Here is an 11,358-nt window from a genome sequence, read left to right as displayed (position 1 = left end):
GAATTCATTCACCGGTGGGGTCCCTCAGCCTGCGGGCCAAAACCGGCTCTCCAACATCCCCTGAGGGGTCCCGGATTGTAAGAGGGCACAGACCAGGCCAAGGGACCCCACCAGTGCATGAATCTGTGTACCGGGTGTCTACTTTATAAATAAAAACCATATATAAAAAATACCCATCTCTAACTGGCAGTGTTTAATTTCTTAGTTCTCATTACTTTAATATTTAAAAAAAGTATGAAGATCACTTTTAAAGAGAGTTTTTAAAATGTCACTTCTTTGTGTTTTAGTGAAATTAGATATTCTTCTGTTTCTATGGACTCTTTGAGAAAATAACTTTTAAGGTAGGACATAAATAGAAAACTTAGCCAGATCTTAGTACAAGCCTTTAAAAGCCTCATTGCTGTATGTCTCCTTCCACCCCAACCCCCCCTCCCACTGCACACACACACACACACACAACTTAACATTTCCTCTAGGCTAGTTGACAGTCCCTTGTCTAGACCTGACCTATTATTTAGTGGCACAATGTGTTTATTGGACCAGTAGTGCCCTCCCTATGTTTAAATGAGGATCCTTCCAGTATGCCTCCTGTTTCAGAGTTGTTTCTAACTTTTCTGGAATTGTCTTGTCTGATTTCTTACTAAGAAATACTTCTGCTTGCTTTCACTTAATTCTCTTCTACGTCCTTTTATTGTGCTCTAGTAGAGATAACAAACTAGGACATCTCCCAAATAGCTACTTAATTCATGGAACCCGTGTTTACTCTGTTTCCTTCATCAATGATTTATATTTCCTCAAGAGGATAGATCTCCCTAGGCTGACTGATACATCCCTTGGAAGATATACACATGTAACAGAGTTATTTCCCTGAAGTAGTTTTTCTAGTTTAATCACACTGGGATGCTCTTATCTTGAAACTCAATTCCCTTATTTTGCTGAACTGAATGCTCAGTAGGAAAAACAGCTGGCAGAAGCTGCAGCATGGCAGTTTTTCTCCACTCTCCCATTCTCAGAGAGAAAAACTCTCTAATTTCCTATTGTCGTTGCAGAGTAAAAAGGAACAATTTACAAGGGGGAAACTCAAGTTGAACTGCTTAAAAACTACAACCTATGATTTACTCGTAAAATGTTGAGTTTCAAATGTAGGACTCATCGCATTCATTATCTTAAATAAGTTCCAGTATATGGACTTCAGTTTGCCCTTATGAATTTAGGAATCCCTACGTCAAAGCATTCCTGTGAAATTCCATAAACCACTCCAGGCAATACGACTGAAAATAGTAGGCCCTAAATAAATGTTAATGATATGTCTAGTACGTATTAGATACTTTCGCAAAGAACAGTCCTTGGATAAAAGACTGTGGCATGAGAATTCTTCTAGGAGCATGCGGGAGAAATAACGGAGGAGGATAGGACTGAGAGAAGTGAATTTCATGTAAGATAACTAACTTCTAACCAATAATAACAACAATAATAACAACAATGCCCATTTATTCACTATTTTCACAGCTGTGTGTGTGTGTGTGTGTGTGTGTGTGTGTGTGTGTGTTGAAGCTACGATGGGCCCTAGGCATTATTAGAATATAATGATAAATAAGACAAATCTGCCATTACCTTAGTGAATCTCACATTCTAGACAAAGTAGGGACAAACAGAAAGCATTTAAGAAGACAAATAAATAAATAAATAAATTGGTTTGATTATGTACACTGGGATTCACAAGGAAATATGAAGCAAGGAGGTAAGAATTTGAGGTTTATATACTAATATAATATGGACCAGGGAGGGTTATGGGAACAGGGAGGGATATATTGCCCTCTTAGATTTTTGATTAGGAGCATGCAAATCAAATTAACAAAAGACAAATAAAAATATCAAATTTTATAGGAACTAAAATGCCTTCCATCATATATATATATTTTTTATGCCATATTGCTTTATTCTAGACTCCTTCACTATCTTTAAAGATTTGCAAGTTAAATTTAGATGTGTAGGGGAACATTATAAACAAATGATGCATCATGTTAGGGTCAGTTTAGTTTTACTGACCATGAGAAAAAGAAAGGGTGTCATAACTGGAAAAGAAAACCGGAGTTGAACAGTAAAGTGGTAAAGCAAGTGTTTTTCAGAAATTATTACAATAGAGAAAAAGACATCTCAGTATAGAACTGGGCTCAATTTCAAATACAATGAAGACAAGTGGGGTTTTATTCAAGAAGCAGAATAAAATCATTAGACAAAAAAAACACTATATGGAGGGGTGGTGATTTTGGTTAAATTGACTTGACAGGATTCTTCTCAAGGTAGGTCAAGGTGATCGGATACCATAGATAGGGGTTGAGTAATTTCATCAGATATGAAGTGGGTTTATATATCGAGGGTAAAAAATTCTCACTAAACTAACTTAGCAGGATTCTTGTTGCACCTGAGTGATGCCAAAATGTGTTGACTTAACCGAATAGGGGGCTCAGAGGAGCCTGACTAAAGTTTGGTCACAGGAAGTCTTTGTTAGTATGAAAGTAGGGAATGGGCCAAAATGGTGGCAGGAACAAAGACAAATGGCAAGTAGGATGACCTCTCAGAATTACAAGCTCAATGACCAAAGTAACCTCACAAGATGATCATAAAATCCTAAGTGGTTAGGTCATGGTGGGTAGTCATGGCCCAGGCTATGACTTCCTTAGTGAAAGGTTTGTATTCGCCTTGTTGCCTGTATACCATCCCTGTTTACTGTAAATGTTAACTATGCTGTACCAACCCATGTAAAAGAAGCATAAAGCTCTTCATTTTACTTTATCCAGTCATAGGTATTTCCCAGCCTGGCTTTCTCTAGGCTCCTTAATCTATCACCAGTGGATTTGATGTAATCATCCCTTTGTTTCCTCCTTTGATTCCAAAGGCATAAAAAGAACTGCAAAACTTCCATTTTCCAGAAACATTTTACCAATCTATTGAGATCTTGCTTCTGGGCATGTCCTCAATAAGGTTTAGCTCAAATAAGTAGACTCATAAAATTTTCTTTTTTTATTTAATTTTCTTCTTTTTTTTATTGCTAAAAGTATTACAAAGGGTATTACATATGTGTCCCCCCCCCCTTGACAATATCCTGGCCTCTCCTACCCCCCAGTATCTTATGTCCATTGGTTATGCTTATATGCATGCATACAAGTCCTTCGGTTGATCTCTTACCCCCCTTCCTCCTGCCCCTCAACCCTCCCCGGTCTTCCTGCTGCAATTTGACAATCTGTTTGAGGCAGCTCTGCCTCTGTATCTATTATTGTTCAAAAGTTTATAATGGTCTCTATTATCCATGAATGAGTGAGATCATGTGGTATTTTTCCTTCATTGACTGGCTTATTTCACTTAGCATAATGTTCTCCAGCTCCATCCATGCCGTTGCAAATGGTAAGAGTTCCTTCTTTTTTACAGCAGCATAGTATTCCATCGTGTAGATGTACCACTGTTTTCTAATCCATTCATCTACTGATGGACACTTAGGCTGTTTCCAGATCTTAGCTATGGTGAATTGTGCTGCTATGAACATATGGGTGCATATATCCTTTCTGACTGGTGTTTCTGGTTTCTTGGGATATATTCCTAGAATGGGATCACAGGTCAAATGGGAGTTCCATTTTTAGTTTTTTGAGGAAATTCCATACTGTCTTCCATAGTGGCTGCACCAGTCTGCATTCCCACCAGCAGTGCACGAGTGTTCCTTTTTCTCCACATCCTCTCCAGCACTTGTCGTTTGTTGATTTGTTGATGATAGCCAGTCTGACAGGTGTGAGATGGTACCTCATTGTTGTTTTGATTTTCATCTCTCGGATGATTAGTGACTTTGAGCAGGTTTTCATATGTCTCTTGGCTTTCTGAATGTCCTCTTTTGAAAGGTGTCTATTTAGGGCCTTTGCCCATTTTTTGATTGGATTACTAATCTTTATTTTGTTAAGTTGTATGAGTTCCCTATAAATTTTGGAGATTAGGCCCTTATCAGATATGACATTCGCAAATATGTTTTCCCACGCAGTGGGTTTTCACTCATAAAATTTTCTATAGGTTTGAATATATTTATGGTCAACACTAGTGCCCCAGTGCATTGATTCATGCACATTGAAAGGAAATTAATTAGAAAGTGGCCAGCCAGGTGGGACTGGGCAAGATGGGCTGGACACACCCTGGAGCCAATCTGTCACAGTCCTTCCTCGGCCAGCCTCGCCTGGGATGGCACTGAAGCTCATAGGGCATCTGTAGACTGAGCGGGGTCCCTCCGGCAGGTGGGGTTCCTCAGCCTGGCCGGTTGGGATTGGGTCAAAACTGCCTCTTTGACATCCCCTGAAAGGTCCTGGATTGCAAGAGGGCTGTTCTCAGGTGATGCACATGGGAATCGGGCTCCCTTCCTCTCTGATTCTTGGGTGGGTCACCCGAGAACCACCACTGCCAAGTCACCACAGCTCAGCAACTCCTGCATTGAGCTTCTTCCCCCTGGTGGTCAGAGTGTGCCATACCTACCAACTGGTCAGGTGGTTGTATGGTCCCTTAGCCTTTTATATATGTAGATAGAGAACTTACTACTTCTGATTTCTTTTACTTTTCTTTCATTTTTATTTCTTCTCTTTTCTTTTTGGCTCCTTTCTTTAATTTTCTTTTCTTTATTTCATTTTTAAAAATTTCTCTGTTAAGCTTAAATCTCACCAATATGCTATGTAGGTAATAATGTTTACTGACAAAGATATTACACATCCAGGCAGCAAATAATTTTAAATTCAAAGATTGTTTGGAAAAAAGTTTCAAAACCCATAGGACTAACTACTTTGATAAGGTCAGAGATTCAGTGGAGAACAAAATTGATCATTAAGGGGAAACTTTATTGTAGTTACTCCTGAATAGACTGAATTGCTCATTGAGATTTTTCTATTGAAAAGGAATTGTCAGAGTTGCTCGAATTCCTCTTTCTTAATTAGGTCTTTCAATCTGAGCTATAATTTCAGACAAAAAGGAGGTAATTAAATTCTATAGCCAGGGAGGGATGGTGAGTAGAATAAAATGATAATTTAAAAAATCCAATGAAAATAGAAAATAACAGCAATTTGGTGAGCTCATTGGCATCATTTTCTACTGTTTGTAATTGGTAGACAATTAACATTCAATTGTCTCATCTTAGTTGTTTTTTAAAAGAAAATGTTTTTCTTGCCACACAGAGGAAATTTTTTTATACTATTTTTTTTTAGACACTGTTGGCCTTTTCTCATTGGTCTCATTTCTTTTTCTTTTCATCATACATGCCTTAGAAAATGTGTGTGTTTTCCCTGATTGTATCGCCAAACACAAAGTCCATGTGTCTAAAGTTACAACCTCTTCTTGCCTTTTTGTTGGAAAACACAACTTGAATTTTACTTATTGACGGACTAATTGTTGCCAAATTGTGTGATTTTTAAAGGTGGTTAAAAATGTCTCTGCACTGTAATACCTTTCCAACTGATGTTTGAAATCCCCTAAATAAATATTAATTTACTCGCTTTTAGTAAAAACACTCCAGAAATGCAAATGTCTCTTTGTGGATATTAAATAAAACCTGAACAGGAAGTGGATTCTCTATTGTTGTTTTTTTTTTTACTAGGAAATTATGCAGGGCATTTGACAAATAACAGCAAGAAAGATTTTATTCAAGGGGAACTATTGAGATAGGTACACAAGAGAGCTACTACAGTGGAACTTAGTAGTAGAGGAGAGAGATGAGGCTCAACTCTCAATACAAGAAGGAAAAGTGGGGATTTATCCTTAGGAGCAATGTGAGGGGTCAGAGGATGGTGGAGGGTTCAGGACAGGCCTACCTAAGATGGGCCTTTTTGCCATGAGGATTATGTGAGCTAATAGCAATTGAGACACTGTGAGCTCAAGAGAAATTTCACCTTTACTTTAAATAATGTTAATTGGGGGCCTTACCCACAATGAATTATTACCAGAAATAAATGTATATGACTCATTTGTATGTCAGAGCAAGCATCTAATTACTGAACATGTGTTCTTCTTATTGTCTTATGAGTTGCCTTCTTCCCCTCTGAAGCCTCAGACCCCTATCCCATTCTTTGGCTCTCGATGGCATGTATACCTCATTTTACCCTTCTGTATTAAAACCTCTTATGTATATGGGTTCCTGTACATATGAAATTAAATTTTATTTTCTCCTTAATCTGGCTCTTGCCAATTACATTATCAGACCAGTCACAAGAACCTTCATAAGGTAAAGCAAAATTCTTCTCCCCCAACAATGAAAAATTTCTAAGAGGAAATATTAGGGATAAGGGCAGATTCTGACTTAACCCACCTGCTGGGATTCTTGCTAAAATTAAATGATGCAGAGACAAACAGGAAAGTCAAAAAGGCAAGGCCTACTTGAAAACAAGCTCAAAAGAACCTGAGGAGAACTTGGTCAAAGAGAGAATCTCCCTTGATTTTCACATAAATATATTTTAAAGAGTTTCCTCTCGTACTACAATGCAAATTTTCCAAATTCAAAAACCAGAACATACTCAAATCAAAACTGAGACAGGGTGGTGTCAAGTTAGTGCATCAGCAACGATGCCCAAATCCAGATGTGCTCTAAGGGGCCCTCATCCCTTTTGGTCAATGACCATTGCAATCACTACAAAACTTGCAGTAGATAATAATGGATGGAAAAGAAGAGAAAGTAAATAAATCTTCTCCAGAGCCATTTCCATGTTATGTGGCACAGCTACATGGCTCTCCTTTCTCTGACTGGAGTGTTGTTACCATTGGCAAGCTTGGGTTTTCTCTGTCAATACCACCTTGAAAATGGGTGCATTAAGTCGCCATTCTTGGATTGTCCAGAAGTTAATACACAGAAATCCTACTGAGAAATTATTTTTCAACATATACCCTACTTGGTCTTTTTTCAATGTCAGGTGGTTTAGACCTCACCAAATGTCCTTATGCTTGCACTTTGTGTCTGAGCAAAGTGAAATGCAGTTATTCCCTTTTATCCATGAAGGATACATTCCAAGAAACCCAGTAAGTGCCTGAAACCATGGATATTACCAAACCCTATATGCACTATGGTGTTGTTTTTTTCTTTCTTTTTTTTCCCTATGCATGTACACAATTTTACTTAAAGAAAGCACTTTATAGCTTCTGTTTGGCATATCTGAATTTCCGGCAGCACTACTTTTTTTGCTTTGGGACCATGATTAAGTAAAATAAGGATTACTTAAACACAAGCACTACAATATTGGGACAGTAGATCTGATAAGTGACTAATGAGTGGGTAGGGTATACAGCCTGGATGAACTGGACAAAGGGAGGATGCACATTCCAGGCAGGACAGAACGGGACAGGGTGAGATTTCATCATGCTCCTCAGAATGGAGTGCAATCTAAAGCTTATGACTTGTTTATTCCTGGAATTTCACATTTAATATTTTTGCGATGTAGTTGACTATAGGTAACTAAAACTGCAAAAAAGTGAATCCATGGAAAGATGACTGCATTTGGCTGGAACAGTAAGACATTGGCAACTTGCCTCTTTGCCACTTGGCTGCCCTCACTGAAATGCACTTTCCGGTGAAATTACTACCTTTTCGGTCATGAGGCATTTAGGAGAGTCCTGGGAAATCAGTCTTTTCTTTTGCTCTAGAGGTGTTCAGCTCTTATCAAAACTCTATGTCACACCATTTTGCAACGAAAGTTGAAAGTCGTTAGCTTAGAAGGATCTTTTTTTTTTTTTTTTTTTTTTTTTTTTTGTAGTATCTTTTAAAAGGATGCTAGAGGCAGCCTACACACAGTCCCAAGTTTCTGATTTTTTTTCCTATCAAACTCCCAAAACCCAAGCATGTATAACAATGCCTTTGAAGGTTCTGGGGCTGGTAGTTTAAATGTGATTTAATAATAAGTATTATTGTTATTATTATTTCCTAATCAGGTATAAAGGTGTCTTCATTACTTATTATTCCACCTCAACTCAGTCAAACCTGTGTATTAAAATTTCTTATTTGGAATATTCACTGATGGTAGTAGCATTGTCAATATTATTCAGGGTTCAAATTGGAGAAGATGGAGATCCATTTCATACAGGCTTAAGAGAAAATCATGAAAATGCATTAGCTCACTTACCTGAAGAGTCCTGTGGTTGACTATGCCTCTGAAACTTTAGAAATTGAAATCTATAAAACTTCAATTTTTGTCCTTCTTGCTCCAAGACCCTAAATGTTTTGTTCTTATTTTCTTCTTCCTCTAGAAAGGGAGCCTTGGCTACAGAGAAATAAATGCTTAAATTATCTGCATTTTATAAACCAAAAGAGAAGGGAAGGCCTCTCAGGGGAGCCTATGACTAATGAGCCTATTTGGCCAATCACTGTGAAAGGTGCGGGGGCCTGGGTTATAATGACTAACAATTACTGGGTCACATTTTTACTTCTATGGAGGCTATAGCCCCGAACTACCTGAACATGGGACTGGTAAATTCCACAGGAAAATAAGTATTTTATTTTGAAAAGAGGCAGGTATGATGAGGGGGAAAAATAAAATAAAACAGATGCCCATACCATATAGCTTTTCTCCATTTCCCTTGAGATACATACATTGAGGATCAGATTCTTGAAGCAAAACAGTCACTTTCAGAAACAGTTGCCATCCCTATTGTTAACTGCAAAATAAACATATCTTTGGGAATGCAGGTGTCAGATTTTGACAGTTTTGCCAAGGAAAAATTTTAAAAGGAGCAGTTGGTTGGAACCATTCCTACTCCAAAATATTTTTCCTGCCATCCAGAGATTTTACCATCTGTAACTTCATTGTATAAGCCATTAAATCCCTTTTTTTAAAAAAAACCACAGAATAAGGATTTTATGACTGGAAGGATGTTCAGGACCAGTGACTCACCTCCCAAGTTAGTCAAGACATCACTTTTTTATAATGATCAAGCACTCTTTACACCTGACCTCCAGGGATGGTGAGGCCACTGTGTCCTCAGGCAGACTGGTCTGGTGTTGGACATTTCTGATTATTGGAGAACAAAGAGTAAATATATTTTAAATGCTACAAAATACTTTTTCCATAGTACTGAGATGAAGACTACTATTCTATAATCTCATTGACATTGGGGTCAAGTAAAACAAGTATAATTTCCCTTTCCTGAAACTGCCCACCAGCCCCTCACACAAACCTGAAATCTCTCTCTCTCTCTCTCTCTCTCTCTCTCTCTCTCTCTCTCTCTCTCTCTCTCTCTCCTCTCCCACCTTCTATAACAACAGAGACTATGCTAGTGCAGAAATTTGAGATTTTGGAAAGAGGGAAAATGATAGAAACTAATGAAGATATAAATCGAGGTAGAAGAAGAGAAGTTGCTGTTTTAATTGCTTTCTCCATTTTTTTTGGGGGGGAGGGTGTTATTCATGGCAGATTATTCCAGTACAAAGAACCTCTATTCATCACCAGCTCTAAAGAGGATAATAGTTGCTATAACTCTCATCTAGGATCAGATCATGGCTTAATTTGTTTAGTCACCACAGCAGTCCTGAAAGGTATGATTTTCTCCATTTTGCTAATGAAGAAACTGGGGCTTTTCTAGAGAAAGAACATTTTACAGGAGCCAAAATCCAAAGTAATTATTTCTGATTGTGAAGCCTATGATCTTCCCACCTGGTCATGGGGGATATAAGAATGACATCCGGTCACAAGAAGGGTTTGATGCAAGTCATACCTATGAGTAGGCAATCATTTATTCTGCATTTCCATTGATTCTGATACAAGCTACAAACGAAATGAACCTCAGTATTATGCTAAATACAGCATTTATATAAGAAAGGCTATGTATTTTATGATTCCACTTATAGAAATTAAATAGAAAAAACAAATCTATAATAGTAGGTTCTTATAGCATGAGAATGGTCATGGGAATGGGAAAAAATGCAAATAGTACAAGGAATCTTCTGAAGATAATGAAAATATTTTTTAAATTGACTGTGGTAATATTTTCACAATATTATAAATTTACTATAAATTATTAAATTGCACATTTAAAAAAAGGTTATGCCATGTAAAGTAAACCTCAATGAAACAAAAATTCCTGCACATCAAAATTAGAAAAGACCAAAGTTAGCAAGTTGTAGAGTTTGTACCACAATAGTACTGCTCTTTTGCATACTCTGAGATGTTATAAATTGTCACACCATCATTTTATATATTCTAAGAAAATAATATGCTAATTAAACTTAAATGTGTTTGTTATATATAGGGTGTTCCCAAAAATGTATATGCATACTTTGAATAATTATGAATATAGTGTTTATTAAAATATATTTCAGTTTTAAAAACTGAGCTATTAGTTATTAAACTACATATACATTTTTGGTGGGGACACCCTGTATACGTATATGTGCTTTGTTGGTGGGAATGTAAACTGGTACAACTATTATAGAAAACATTGGGAGGTTTAATTTGTAATAAAAATTAAAAATAGAACTATCATATGATCCAGCAATTCCACTTCTGGGTATATATCCAAAAAAAAAAAAAATGAAGTTAGGATACTGAGGAGATGTCTGCACTTCCAAGTTTGTTTCACTATTATTCCCAAATGACAAGACATGGATAAGACCCAGTTGCTTGTCAACAGATAAATGAATAGATGAAGAAAACGTCACATACACACACACACTAGTATTTTATTTAGTTTTTACTTTTAAAAAAGTTGCTGAAAATTGATGTGTTTTAAATATTCTCCATATTCTCCACCCTTACCCCCACCCTCCCCTACCTTCCCTCTGAGGTTTGAGCATCTGATCGATGCTTCTCTGTCTCTGAGTCTGTTTTTTTTGATCGGTTTATGTGGGGGTAAGGCGGGGAGATCAACCAAAGGACTTGTATGCATGCATATAAGCATAAGCAATGGACGTAGACAGCAGGGGGCGAGGGTGAGGGCAAGCAAGACTATGGGGAAGAGGGGACAATGGGGGGGATAAAGACACATTTGTAATACATTAATCAATAAAAAGTTTTTTAAAAAAATAAATAAATAACAATAACAATAAAAATAGAATGAAGAGAAATAAATAAATAAATAAATAAATAAATAAAAATAAATAAACAAAAGGCTCCATATTTCTGATTTCCCAAGTGAATAAAGAAAGGAGCGTAATGTTAGCATGCTAAATGCTTAAAGTCATTATTAACTTTTATTAATTTAATATCTCTATAAGGTAGACATTGTTTCCACAGTTTATAGATGATGATCCAGAAACTCAAAAGAAACCAATTCTTCACCAAAAGTCATACAGGCAGTGGGAGAACTGCAAAGTAAAGGTTACTTTTTTGACCTTTAAAACTATGCTACTTATATTGCCAA

Source organism: Myotis myotis, unplaced genomic scaffold (assembly GCF_014108235.1).
Source record: "Myotis myotis isolate mMyoMyo1 unplaced genomic scaffold, mMyoMyo1.p scaffold_m19_p_14, whole genome shotgun sequence".
NCBI lineage: Eukaryota > Metazoa > Chordata > Mammalia > Chiroptera > Vespertilionidae > Myotis > Myotis myotis.
This window is presented reverse-complemented; position numbering follows the sequence as displayed.